Source organism: Paramisgurnus dabryanus, chromosome 2 (genome assembly GCF_030506205.2).
Source record: "Paramisgurnus dabryanus chromosome 2, PD_genome_1.1, whole genome shotgun sequence".
Classification (NCBI taxonomy): domain Eukaryota; kingdom Metazoa; phylum Chordata; class Actinopteri; order Cypriniformes; family Cobitidae; genus Paramisgurnus; species Paramisgurnus dabryanus.
The window spans coordinates 36,591,454-36,605,241 of record NC_133338.1 but is presented as its reverse complement, the minus strand read 5'-3'; the positions used below and the strand labels follow the sequence as shown (position 1 = coordinate 36,605,241).

General features: G+C 36.4%; 1 protein-coding gene across 1 annotated transcript in view; it reads left to right on the top strand.

The window, feature by feature from the left end:
• itfg1 (integrin alpha FG-GAP repeat containing 1) overlaps window positions 1-13,788 on the top strand; it is a 194,730-nt gene that overhangs the window by 164,336 nt on the left and 16,606 nt on the right. The window lies entirely within an intron of this gene.

The window sequence follows — 13,788 nt, the reverse complement described above, 5'->3', positions numbered from 1 at the left end:
AGCATGATGCTAACATGAATTAGCATGAAGCTAGCATGATGCTAACATGAATTAGCATGAAGCTAGCATGATGCTAACATGAATTAGCATGAAGCTAGCATGATGCTAACATGAATTAGCATTGTGCTAACATGAATTAGCATGAAGCTAGCATGATGCTAACATGAATTAGCATGAAGCTAGCATGATGGTAACATGAATTAGCATGAAGCTAACATGATGCTAACATGAATTAGCATGAAGCTAGCATGATATGATGCTAACATGAATTAGCTTGAAGCTAACGTGATGCTAACATAAATTAGCATGAAGCTAGCATGATGCTAACATGAATTAGCATGAAGCTAGCATGATGCTAACATGAATAAGCATGAAGCTAGCATGATGCTAACATGAATTAGCATGAAGCTAGCATGATGCTAACATGAATTAGCATGAAGCTAGCATGATGCTAACATGAATTAGCATGAAGCTAGCATGATGCTAACATGAATTAGCATGAAGCTAGCATGATGCTAACATGAATTAGCATGAAGCTAGCATGATGCTAACATGAATTAGCATGAAGCTAGCATGATGCTAACATGAATTAGCATGAAGCTAGCATGATGCTAACATGAATTAGCATGAAGCTAGCATGATGCTAACATGAATTAGCATGAAGCTAGTATGATTATGCTAACATGATTAGCATGAAGCTAGCATGATGCTAGCATGATTAGCATGAAGCTAACATGATGCTAACATGAATTAGCATGAAGCTAACATGAATTAGCAGGAAGCTAACATGATGCTAACATGATTAGCATGAAGCTAACATGATGCTAACATGAATTAGCATGAAGCTAGCACGACGCTAACATGAATTAGCATGAAGCTAGCACGACGCTAACATGAATTAGCATGAAGCTAGCAGGATGCTAACATGAATTAGCATGAAGCTAGCAAGATGCTAACATGAATTAGCATGAAGCTAGCACGATGCTAACATGAATTAGCATGAAGCTAGCACGATGCTAACATGAATTAGCATGAAGCTAGCACGATGCTAACATGAATTAGCATGAAGCTAGCACGATGCTAACATGAATTAGCATGAAGCTAGCACGATGCTAACATGAATTAGCATGAAGATAGCACGAAGCTAACATGAATTGGCATGAAGCTAGCATGATGCTAACATTAATTAGCATGAAGCTAGCATGATGTTAACATTAATTAGCATGAAGCTAGCATGATGCTAAAATTAATTAACATGAAGCTAGCATGATGCTAACATTAATTATCATGAAGCTAGCATGATGCTAACATTAATTAGCATGAAGCTAGCATGATGCTAACATTAATTAGCATGAAGCTAGCATGATGCTTACATTATTAGCATGAAGCTAGCATGATGCTAACATTAATTAGCATGAAGCTAGCATGATGCTAACATGATTTACCATGAAGTTAGCAAGATTTATTATGAAATTAGCATAAAGCTAGCATGAAACTAGCATGAAGCTAGTATGACTTAGCATGAAGCTAGCATGAAGCTAACATGACCAAACGACCCAACCCCCATGTCTCTATGATGTTCGGATCCAGAGATATAAGGCTTTGTTTATTATGTTGCTAAGGTGCTCATATTTGGTTGCTAGGGGCGTGGCTTAATACCTCAATAAGAATCCTCCGAGACTGATTGGATGCCTGAGTAAAATGAGTCCACCCCCATGTCTCTATGACACTGTAAAGCGAAGATATTCCATCTGGGACGCTTTTATTCCCTTATATGGGCATGTTTCCTGCCCCGTTATAAGTCAATGGGGAATTTTGGGGTCCTCTTACACCCAAGGGGTACAACTTACACCCCAATGTGAGGTATGTTCTCACAGTGCCTGCCAGCCTATTGAAAAGTGGTAACCCACAAGTTTCTACAAATTTCTCGCTTGCAGCTATGACCCGTCAAAGTTTGTCGCAATGTTAAGTAAATGGGACTTTTCCGAAGTTTAATGTCCCGTTTTAGGAATTCTGTAAGTCGGATCCCGTCAAAAAGATATAGCACACTTCTTTAGACCAGTCAGAATGTCCGTGGAAAATTTCGTGGATGTAGCTTGAAAGCTGTCGGACGAGTTAGCCGCAGAAATTTTAGTCTCAGAAGAAGAAAAAGAATAATAATAATAATAAGTTTAAATACAATATCAGTATGTTGGCTTTGTCAAGCCAACATAATAATAAGTATGCAAGATAGTAATAGTGATGCTTTGCATAAATGCAAGCACCACTAATAATATCTTTGAGCAATAATAATAGTGATGCTTTGCATAAATGCAAGCACCACTAATAAGTATGAGCAATAATAATAGTGATGCCTTGCATAAATGCAAGCACCACTAATAATAATAAAAAGCCCAGTAAGAACAGTACAGCGCATTTTCAATGCACTGTAATAAAAAGCCCAGTAAGAACAGTACAGCGCATTTTCAATGCACTGTAATTATTCGGCTTATACCATGGTTAACACAAACATTGCTGTGGTGCCTATTTTTAACCATACATAATAACTCAAACCACTAATCCATGCGTTCAACTGTGTTGAAGTGATTCATTGCATGTTTCTGACATTGAAAACGAAGACAATTTTAAACCGCGGGAATGAGATCTCCAATTTCATTGAGAAAATACTCCGCAATGGTGTTGAATGATGAATTTGCACGTGGCACCACAAAGACACATAAACAACAATAAAAAACTGATTTTCCCCACAGTGGGGCTTTAAGTAATCTCTCACTAGCAAGAAACCACAAATTTCTGTTATCTTACATATCTCCCTACCATTGTCTTATCTATATCTTTGTTTTTCACACACCTATGCAGATATAGACATAAGGCATAAATGACTTCTATTTAAGTAGGCACCGCATTTATAAAGGTTAATTGAAATTGTTGATTATCAGAAGAAATGTCACTGTCACTACTGTGTCACACTGTGACAGGGTTAAATGACATATTTAGACATAGTGGTCTGAAATGAAAATATCACAGTAGGTATGCTGTTCTTGATTGTTGTTTTTTTTCTCTTTTCTACTTCAGCATTGGAAGCTGAATACAAATGAGAATCAGACTATGAAATCCTATCTGGCTATTTGCCTCCCTGCTCTGTCTATATGGTTGTGTTTCTGTCGGTCTGTCTGCTCCACCTATCTGGTTGTATTTTTTTCTCGGTCTGCATGCTCTACCTATCTGTCACTTTATCTTTATACAAAGCCTACACAGCAGGTGTATTGCAGATGAATGCAGTTGAGGAGTGACAGTGTGTTGTAAACACTCACACGAAAACAGAAGAATTGATAAATAAAAGCAATCACAGTTTAAGCACAGAAACTTTTAGTAGCGAGCCCTTTAGTGACACCACGGCCCCATCGGCCCTTTGTGCTGAATTTCTAACTACAGATCTGTGATCAACGTCCCGCTGTAATTGGAGAGATTGTGTTGGGTGTCTGGGGTCAGTTGAAGGACAGTAATGGGGTGTATGGTGTATGGGGATTGGAAAGCATGGCAGGTTGTATTAGGGCTCCGCTGAGCCTCTTATTCCCTTGGGCTCTCATTGGCCAGTAATGAAACACAGCACAGCAAGACTTATTGCACATTTAGACTGGAGCTCAGGACAAGGGGATGGCGGTATTTCTGCTGCTGTCTGCACTCGTTCACTCTCTTCGTTTGAGGTCAAAGTAACTGAGGACGAAGTAACTTAAATAACTACAGATGCCATGAAGGCACCGTTTATTCATGTGTTATTCTAACAGCAGTTTAAAGCAACTGGATATGATTTTGCTTTTCCAGAATGTTTACTCTTTATAATCTATTTAAAATCCCTAAGAGAGCTATAATATTAGAATTGAAACAAACAGGTTACAAATAAGATTAAGTATTTAATTATGTACTTAATTGACCTAATTTAAATACAGTACAACCTACGTTTGTAACATTACTGTACCTCAGCAACCGAAACTCTCTTAAGACCAATTAAAGTTAAAGTAATTAGGATACTGTAAACTCTTCAGAAAATCATAAATTATAAAGGGGCTTTTTACAATCTGAAAATAAAACATTTAAAACAAACATCCAAGTATTTATGTAAGCAATAAGGTACAAGAGGCTGTGCTGTATCGTGAATAAGTAACAGCTGAAGGGAGACCGCGTCATGCCTGCAACCCCTTCAGCCGTTACTTATTCACGATACAGCACTCGAGTACCTTATTGCATTTTTAAAGTGGTTACCACACAATATTAAAGGATAATTCCGGTATTTAACACTTTGAGTCTCATTTCTGGTTTGTTTTGGATGAACTACAGTGATGGACACAGAAATTTTGACAATGGGTCGTGTCTTGACTTTTTGACTCGTTTAGAAGCGTCTCTTGACTGTTTCAGAATGGAAGTCAATGACCATGCACAAACATGTCATTAAAACAACACTTAACGTTCATTTTCGAAACTGTACTACTCACCGAGTGATTCGTGGTGTTCGTTGATGATTAAAAACAAGTTGTGCAGCGAAATACAGTTTCTGTCGTGGTTTATTTGGCATTTTGTAAAATTCCATTGACTTCAATTGGAAGACTCATTGCTCGCTGATATATCACTCCGCCGCCGGGAAACAGAAAAGGGTCTGTTTACATGTGGTTGTAGTTTTTTCGCTCAGTTTCTCTCAGAAGAAATTTTTCCCATATTTGATGGCTCAGTGACCAGCTTTAGGTTTGAAGTTGAGCTCGATTGTGACTGTCTATACGCTAGACACTGAGCGTACTTGTATGGCAAAGTGGTTGTCGCCATCAAGTGGTCGGGAGTGTGCTAACGCTTCAGACTCAAATATAGAGCGGAAGTATATACGCGGTTGTGAGGTATCTGAAAAAATAGTTCCACTATAGCAAATAACACGGACTGAAATCATACATTGCGCCAATATATTTGTTTTTAATCATCAACAAACACCATGAACCACTCGGTGAGTAGCACAGTTTTGAAAATGAATGTTAAGTGTTGTTTTAATGACATGTTTGTGCATGCTCATTGACTTCCATTCTGAAGCAGTCAAGAGACGCTTCTAAACGAGTCAAAAACTCAAGACACGACCCATTGTCAAAATTTCTGTGTCCATCACTGTAGTTCATCCAAAACAAACCAGAAATGAGACTCAAAGTGTTAAATACAGGAATTATCCTTTAAAGTAAAAATTGTATTAGTGAAACTTTTATGAAGTTAAATCAATAAAAGCATTCCTTCCGCTAGAAAATAATAGTGCCTGACCTTGAACAACAACGTTCCAATGTGTAATATGCATGAAAGCTCAAATAAAAACTGGTTGCTAAGGGTGTAGCTAAGGGTGCAGTGATAAATAGAACTGTTGGGTGAAGTGGCATAGCCATGTTTTATCTTGAATAAAGTACAGCTATTGACCAATCAGAATCAAGGATTGGAACTAACTGTTTTATACGTTTAAATACATTTAATTCAAAATACTACAAGTTTTTTCCTATAACACTTTAGAATAAGGGGTGTGCACGCCAAAGCTTTTAAACCCGGCTGAAACACTGATTGCCAGCTTTTTTCAGCTGAGCGCTTTGGTTGCTATGATACTTCTGCTTTGTTTATTGGTCTTGCGGCGGTTGGTTGTTGTGATATTTGTCCCACCCCTCCTCCACTGTGATTGGACGGCTGTGTGAGAGTGCAGACAAAACCTGCCAGCTGCTCGCTTTTTTGAAAAGCGATGTGCTTTCATTGGAAACAATTGAAAACATACGCCGGCCGCCGGCATAAACAATTTGGTGTGCACGCCCGCTAAGCTTCTATTTAAAGATTTCAGATGCAAACCACAAAGTGTGTCTGGCATGATTTCTTGATAATTAGCTTTTTATAATAGATTCTGCTGGTATATTTAAAAGAAAATTAATAGTATTTATTTAGTAAATATTTCTGAAATGCCTGAGGGTGGAATTAAGCAGATTTGAGGTGAAAGTATTTGAAGACATAGTATGTGTCGAGACTCCAGAGCATTTGGTTACTATAATTATCTAAAAGGTGACGTTTAGCGGCTTTTGCATGTCAACTCTTCATTTGTTAACAAGTAGATAATGTAGTAGTTAACATGAACTACCAATGAACCATACTTCTAGAGCATTTATAATTTCAGCATTTACTATTGGTAAATAATAATCAAGTGTTTTATTAAGTGATATTAACTAACATTAACAAAAATTAATACATGCTGAAAAACTATATTGTTCATTGTTTATTAATGTTAGTTAATGCATTTACTAATATCAACAAATAAAACCTTATTGTACGGGTGTTGCAGTTTGTATTTTTTTCTTTCTTGCTCGTGTGTGGGTTATATCTATTGCCTTAAGGTAAATCGTGTGTGTGTGTGTGTGGAGGGGGAGCCTCTTATATCATATCTCAAGATGTTAAGATACTTCAGATTGCTGTGTTTTCATGCTTCTGTAATTGGAATGACCCTTGCGGTGCTAAGCTAATGAATGAAAGGTGTAAATAACCAGAAAGAATATGAGCGGGGAAGGGTGAAGTATGGTAGCAAACATGAGAGGAAGCAGAACAGAGACTGATGAGGTTGAAGAGAAGATCCAGATCGATATGGAGCTCGGGCCTGTTCTCGTTAATTAGCCAAATGTATGTGGCATATAATGAATCTTCAGAGCGGGGAAACACAGACACAATCTTACGTGTCCTCAGTACACACTCAAGTCCAGACAAAGACACAATCTGCTGACTTTTTAGCATTTCCTATATTGATTTTGGGAGAAATATCTGCAGCATTTCTGAGGACGGATTTAAACTTGATCAAAATGCAGTAAACGTAATAGAGATTACTGCATTCTTATTGGTAGCCGAAAGCATAGTTATATTAGCCGAAAAATTCATAACCAAACATCCAAGGGCTAAAGGACGTTCATTAAATTGAGAAATCTGTAAAAGTTTTCCGGAGGCACAGGTTTAGTGTAGGTGTATTTGCTCATATCCAGCTTGCCTGGTTATTTGCACATTATTGTTTCTTTCTTATCTGATACATGTTAGAAGTCAAACGGTTTTGTCTTTATTTCTCCTCGTTGACACTGGCACATATGAGCTGTGAAATGTAGTCAAGCTGAGCCGCAAGAGTGAGAGTTGCGATTAGTATTGATCAGAGCTCTTTGAATCCTCCAATCTCACTCTTCACCACTGCAAATAGAGACCCCGACACGTACTAGCCCGCCGGATTATCCTCTCTGCTTCCGTGTTTCTTTAACCATCTATCCTCTCCTGTGTGAGAAAACCACTCGTTTTAATCATGCAGCCCTAAAATATGAGCAGACACACTCATCCTGACTCTTAAGTACATATGTCTTTATCACATCTTGATCGTCATGGTGACAGCGCAGAAGAAGGGATTTTTTCACATCTCAGCTTGTGTTACCTTCCCCTCTGTCTCTGTGTCTCACTCCAATCCATCAAAATCACAAAGAGAGAGCGTTTACACTCATCTCACAAACCGTATCATCTGCTTCCTCCCCATGAAGAGCGATCGTTCTAGAAAAAAACTGATAATGACCTTCTTTGGAAGCTCCTTTTTTCTGTAATTGATTTGAACACCTCATTCCTTTCTTTCTTCTAGGACAACCCAAAGTCTTTTCATTTTGTTTATTGCACATATACATGGCGAGAGAAAGAGAGAGGTTTGATCTAATGTAGATCTTTCTTACTTAATTACCACTCTTGCTCTTTCTTTCTCTCCAGCTGTAGCAAGGTCGAAGATTCAGTGCAGCGGTATTGGTGCAATAAACTAGCTAAAATGTTGGGCAGGTATTAGTATTCATTATAGTAAGTAATAAAAATATAGCCAATATAGAGATAGAAGATGAGTTGTGGGATAAACTTTGTTATAAGTGCCACAAGGGAATTAATAGCCAACAGTGGAAGGAATTTGACTGGAAACTTAAAATACGGTATTTTCAGACTCCTTTGGTTATTTCAAAGTTTATAAAAGATCAATCTTCAGCTGTATGCTGGAGAAAATGTGGTAAAATAGGTAACCATACACACACATTTTGGGATTGTTCTGTAATTCTTGAGTATTGGAAAAATATTAAAGAAGAAATGGAGAAAATTGTAAAAAGAGAAGTTCCATTAACTGTGCAGTCTTGCTTACTGGGGGTTGTATCAAGTGATGTTTTCAATGCTGAACAAAGATATATTATACGTGTGTTACTATTAATTGCTAAAAAAAACATAACTGCTAACTGGAAGTCTGTGAAATCACCAAGTGTAATTGAATGGAAACATAGATTAAAACAGATTTACATGATGGAAAAAATGACTGCATCATTACAACTGAAAACAGACCTTTTCAATCAGAGTTGGTACATGGTTAAAGAATACCTAGATTTATAAATTGGAAAAAATGTGTGTTGTTTTTTTTTTTTTTTTTTTTTTTTTTTTTTTTTTTTTTTTTTTTTTTTTTTTTTTTTTTACTTTATATTATTATATGGTTGTATAGTATTATTATTATTATTATTTTATTCATTTATTGCCTCAGATAATGTTTGTGTTGTTTTTGTGGTGTAAAAGAAAAAAATATATAAATAAAAAGTTCAAAAAAAAAAAAAGTAATAAAAATATCTAGCAAGAGATATAAAAAATAATTACCCTGTACAACAAGCAATAAGCCACAGAAGACCATGTGGTATTGGTTATTTTACAGCATTGTATTTGATTAAAACATTGTATTACACGGCTCATTGGAATGCTTGATTCTGGTTGGCCAGTTGCGACATTTGCAGGTTTGTTATTCCCAGATTACAGCCGTTCAAAACTAATAGCACAATGTAATCCGGTTGCTGCAAATCATTTTGATAGGTACAGTTTAATATTACTCAAAAATTAAATATTAATATGTCTTTTAATAACATACAGTATATAACTATAGTACATTATATTTACAAATTGATAAACCAAATAGTGTGTTTGTGACATTTGAACCTTAAAACCTCAAGTAAACGAGTTTTCTTTGCGGTAGGTCTGCATTTGTTAAAAATGAGCAATACAATGTTTTAAATCAATATTTAATGTTCTTTACCATACTTATGAGGTAAATAGCTATGTAATAATAAGCAGGATAATGTACAGGGTGCCAGTTGTTATCGCAAAATATTTGTTATTGCAGCTTTGGCTTTATCAATGGTGATGTCCCATGTGATGCACGTTTCCATATATGGACTTACCCTGTAAATGAAAGATGGACGGCCAGCTGGAGTGCGCACAACAGAGACTTAATGCTGGCTTTGTTCCCAATCTATTTTCGTGCACAATTTTGAATTGTAAAATAGGAATAGTAGGCAATAAAAATAATATCATGCATCAAGATAACTCTTCTCCTTAGAATTTTCTCCTGTACTTTACACCGCTTAAGTGTGATACAAGACCCTCCACTTTGCGGCAGGTCTTAATCACACTGTCAGGGATTATTTCTGCATATACTGTACATTATCCCTTACTTACTACATATGTTAGATATTGTACAACAGCTTTGAACATACCTTTTTGATTAATTATTGCCAAGAGTATGGAAAGTTTTATGGAAATATTTTTGTTTACAATGTTTTTTATACTGATATTCCTTAATTATGGTATTATTCATGTCACATAAATAATATTGCACTGTATCTGGGTGTATAGTCTTCTCTTTGATTGTTATTTTTTGTGGTTGTTTCCAATTGGGTTCATTTTATTCTAACTTTTGACCACTGTCAAAGTAATGCCCATTTGCCCATGTCATCTGTTGATAATTCAAAGCTTTGTGGTTGAGGTTCTGCATGTTACTAGTTAGGTTTGGAATTGAATGGCCTTCAAAAGGGTTTGTAAGGGTCTCTGATGGGTGTTTGGTCTTTTTGGAATTTGTGACTCTGCCTGTAAAACCAGGCTAAAGTCTTATAATCTAATCTAGCATCAAAGTTTAATTTCACATTGATTTCAGTCTTTAACACAAACAGTTAGTATTACAGAAAAAAATGATATATTTTTACAGAATGTTATTTTCATTATGTTGGATGATTTTATGTAGAAAACAGCAAATCACAAAATAATACTTTAGCTGGGATTTAACAGGCAAGATCACATATGGTTGTTTTTGTGTTTTGAGGTCAAGAAACTGCTTAAGGCTCCATGGTAAGAAACAGCAGCACCAGATTATCTGCAAGCAGAAGACATTGACCTTAAAATCTAGAGAAGCAAATGCATGTTAGCTCAAAGTCAGAATTTTTTGGCATTAAATGTGCATGAAAACTAAAACCGTATAACAAAAAATACTCCAGACTTAAAAGTCCAAACTCAGAACATTTACATTTTAAAAGAAGTTTTAATGTGAGCATAAAAGATTGTTGTGAATATTTTAAACTTTCATGTCATTTAGTCACTCCAGTTGTTTCTCTTCCCCGCACATAATTTCATTCTGGTTAAAAGTGGCCGTATTTCAGCTCTGCTGTTTTTTGTGACGGTGGCGTGATAAGATGGGAATCGCTGTTAGGGCCTTCTGGAAGACTCTACTTATCTCACTCAGCGCAGACACGTGTCGCTACACACAAATCAGTGTCTGGATCAGGCCGCCATTTTGGCTGTGTGGCTCAGCAAGCGGCTATTTCTCTCTAACCTCTCTAATCCCCCAGGCCCAGGCAGCATCGCCACCATTTGTTCCTTTTATCGCTCCACAAGCGCCCTATCGAGAGGGCAAAGGATGGTTTCTATAGCGACGCTAGACCCAAGATCATTTAACAAACAGGTTCGCTTGGGGAGATGATCTGGGCTGTTGGGTTTAGGACGAGTGTGTGTGTGGACACTAAAATCTGCTTTCAGTCTATGTTTGCTTCTATTGCAATGTATATCTTGTAATCTGTTTATGAAGTGTGGCTAGAGAGGATATTTTTGAAGTTAGGTACACTGGTAAACCATTTATCCTTGTTCTTAAAAGTGCTTTCCACTTGCCTGTTATTAGGTAGATTTAGGATTCTCTCCCTCTCTGTCACGCTGTCTATCTTCGCATTGCATGCATAAAGAGTGCATACTCTACCTAAATGGTAGTACAGCTGGAGTGTTGGAGTGAATATGTGCACTTGCACTTGTATGGATTGTGATTGAGTGGGTGTGTGTGTGTAGGAGGAAAGCTACAGCTCTATTAGCGTGTATCGCACCTCTGCTTGTACTTGGCTCAATCCTCTTTGTGTCCCATGAGATGGTTTGGACACTCACTCATATGTTGGAAACCGATATGTTTGCTGTCTCTCTAACAAATCGGGCTCTCGCTAAACATCTTACACCACCGCCTGTGTGTTTGTATCTATAAACTGTTTAATGTGGCTCAATTGATTTGTTTTCAGATGAGTAGCGTTGTTAATTGACAAAAACTACTGAAAGACTTAAAACAATGAGCTTCAACATTTGATTGATTGCAGTGCAATGAAATACGAATTCAAATTCTACAGAAGATTATGAAATTTCACAATATAAAAATTTTAGTAGGCCATGACAGTGATTGTTCTTGAAAGCAAATTCGATACCACACATTAGCACATTATTGATATGCTATTGATCTCATTATTTCTTTAAAAAGTTAAAGGGGACATATCATGAAAATGTGGCTTATTCCATGTTTAAGTGCTATAATTGGGTCCCCAGTGCTCTTATCAACCTAGAAAATGTGAGAAAGATCAACCCAGTAACTTATTTTTGGTAAACCATTCTTTGCAGGCATGTGAAAAAATAGGTCATTGAAATTTGGCTCCCCTTGTGATGTCAGAAGGGAATAATACCAACCCTTAATCTGCACTATCTAACCATGGCACTGCCATTATGTGCAGAGATCAGCTCATTTGCATATTAAAGGACCAAAAACTGCAAATTTTTGCACACACCTACAAAATGGCAATTTTAACATGTTATAATAAATTACCTATACAGTATTTTGAGCTACAACTTCACATATTTAATCTATGGACACCAAATATTTATTTTACATTTTAAAAAAAGTATTGTGAAATGTCCCCTTTAAATAATTGTATTATTAACAAATAAAATTAAAGCAATAGTTTTTAATCCTGGTTCTGGGCACCTATCACTTCACACTTTGTATGTCTGATGTGCGTCCCCAGGACGAGGATTAAGAAACCTGAATTAAAACAGTGGCGTGTATTCTAGCTCCTTAAGGCATTTCTGAAGTCATTATTCAAGTATACATTCAGTTACACCACAGCGTTTTTTCTTTTCCTTGTCAGTATTGTTGTTTGATTATGATTAATGACTTCGTGGCAAAGGCCTAGTATAGATCTGATATTTTGACACATATTTTGTCCTGCTTAATTATATTAACTTCAGGGAAATATACTGTTTATGGTAATGGCTTACCAGAAATGGCACTTGGGCAAAGAAGCACATTTGAATGTTCATGCACACAGCCGCACACACAGAGAACAAACCAGTTCTAAATCAGACAACCCTCGGGTACAGAACTGAGCCTGGTACTATAGAAAGGCTTAGTTTTTTGTTTCTTATTCTTTCGTTTCTTTGTCTATTAGCTTAATGGATCCACAGATCACATACAAAATTCCAGTGTATGTGCCTATATGTCCCCTCATTGTCTCTCACTCTTTTATTTTTGATAAGACTCAGGTTAGACACTTGTATCTTTGTATCTTGCATCATTATGGTGTAAATTCTGAAGCCTAGAGTAAAACCTTTAAATATAAATGCGTATTGCTTCACACCTGATTCTTGTATGAGGTTTTGTGTTTTTCACAGTGTAGTCCGTTAATGTGAGAACACATACGGTACACTTTTTTACTCCAGCCAAAATAAAAAATTACCCCATGATTTACTCACCCTTTAGCACTCTGAGATACTTATGTCTATCCTTCTTATGTCTATCATCCAGACGAACACATTTGGAGTTATTTTAGTAAATGTCCTTGCTTTTCCAAGCTTATAAAGGTAGAAGACGGATCAGGGAACAATGTCTGACTTTAAACCCCCAAAAAGTGCATTCATCCTTCACAGAGGTAATCAACACGGCTCCAATGGGTTAATAAAGATTTTCTCTGGGTAATCAATGCGATTTTGTAAGAAAAATATCCATATTTTAAACTTTATAAACTATAATAACCAGCCAATAACTAGTTCAAGATGGTAAGCTAGACCTTTATTTTAATCCCTTGACTCTATTTATTTAATCGCTAGGATTACTTCTGTGAAGGATGGAGGCACTTTTTTGGGTTTCAAAGACATAAGTTGTTCCCTAAACCCTGTTTTCTACCATTATAAGCTTGTATAAACAAGGAGATTTACTAAAATAACCCCAAATGTGTTAGTCTGATGGACATATGTATATCGGATTGCTTGGTAATAAATCATGGGGTAATTTTTATATTTGGCTGAAGTATCCCTTTAACGTTATCAATGAATTAATGTCCATACATGAAAACAATATTTTTGCTTTATTAATTTTTTTTTATTTAAAAATTTTTATTTGCTTGAGTCAGAGTCCCACTATCATACATTAACCAGCAAAACGTAGACATAAAATTATTTCGTGCACTTCAAATTGAAAAAATCTGCCTTGTTGAGGTGCGGTTGATTTATACCTCATAATGAGGACCTAAACACAGCTGAGTTCTGTTCTTTTAGCAAGACTTATTTACATACAGTATGACACTAATAGAAACAGTTTCTTCTATGCTATTCTTCTTCATTATCTCTACCGCCTCT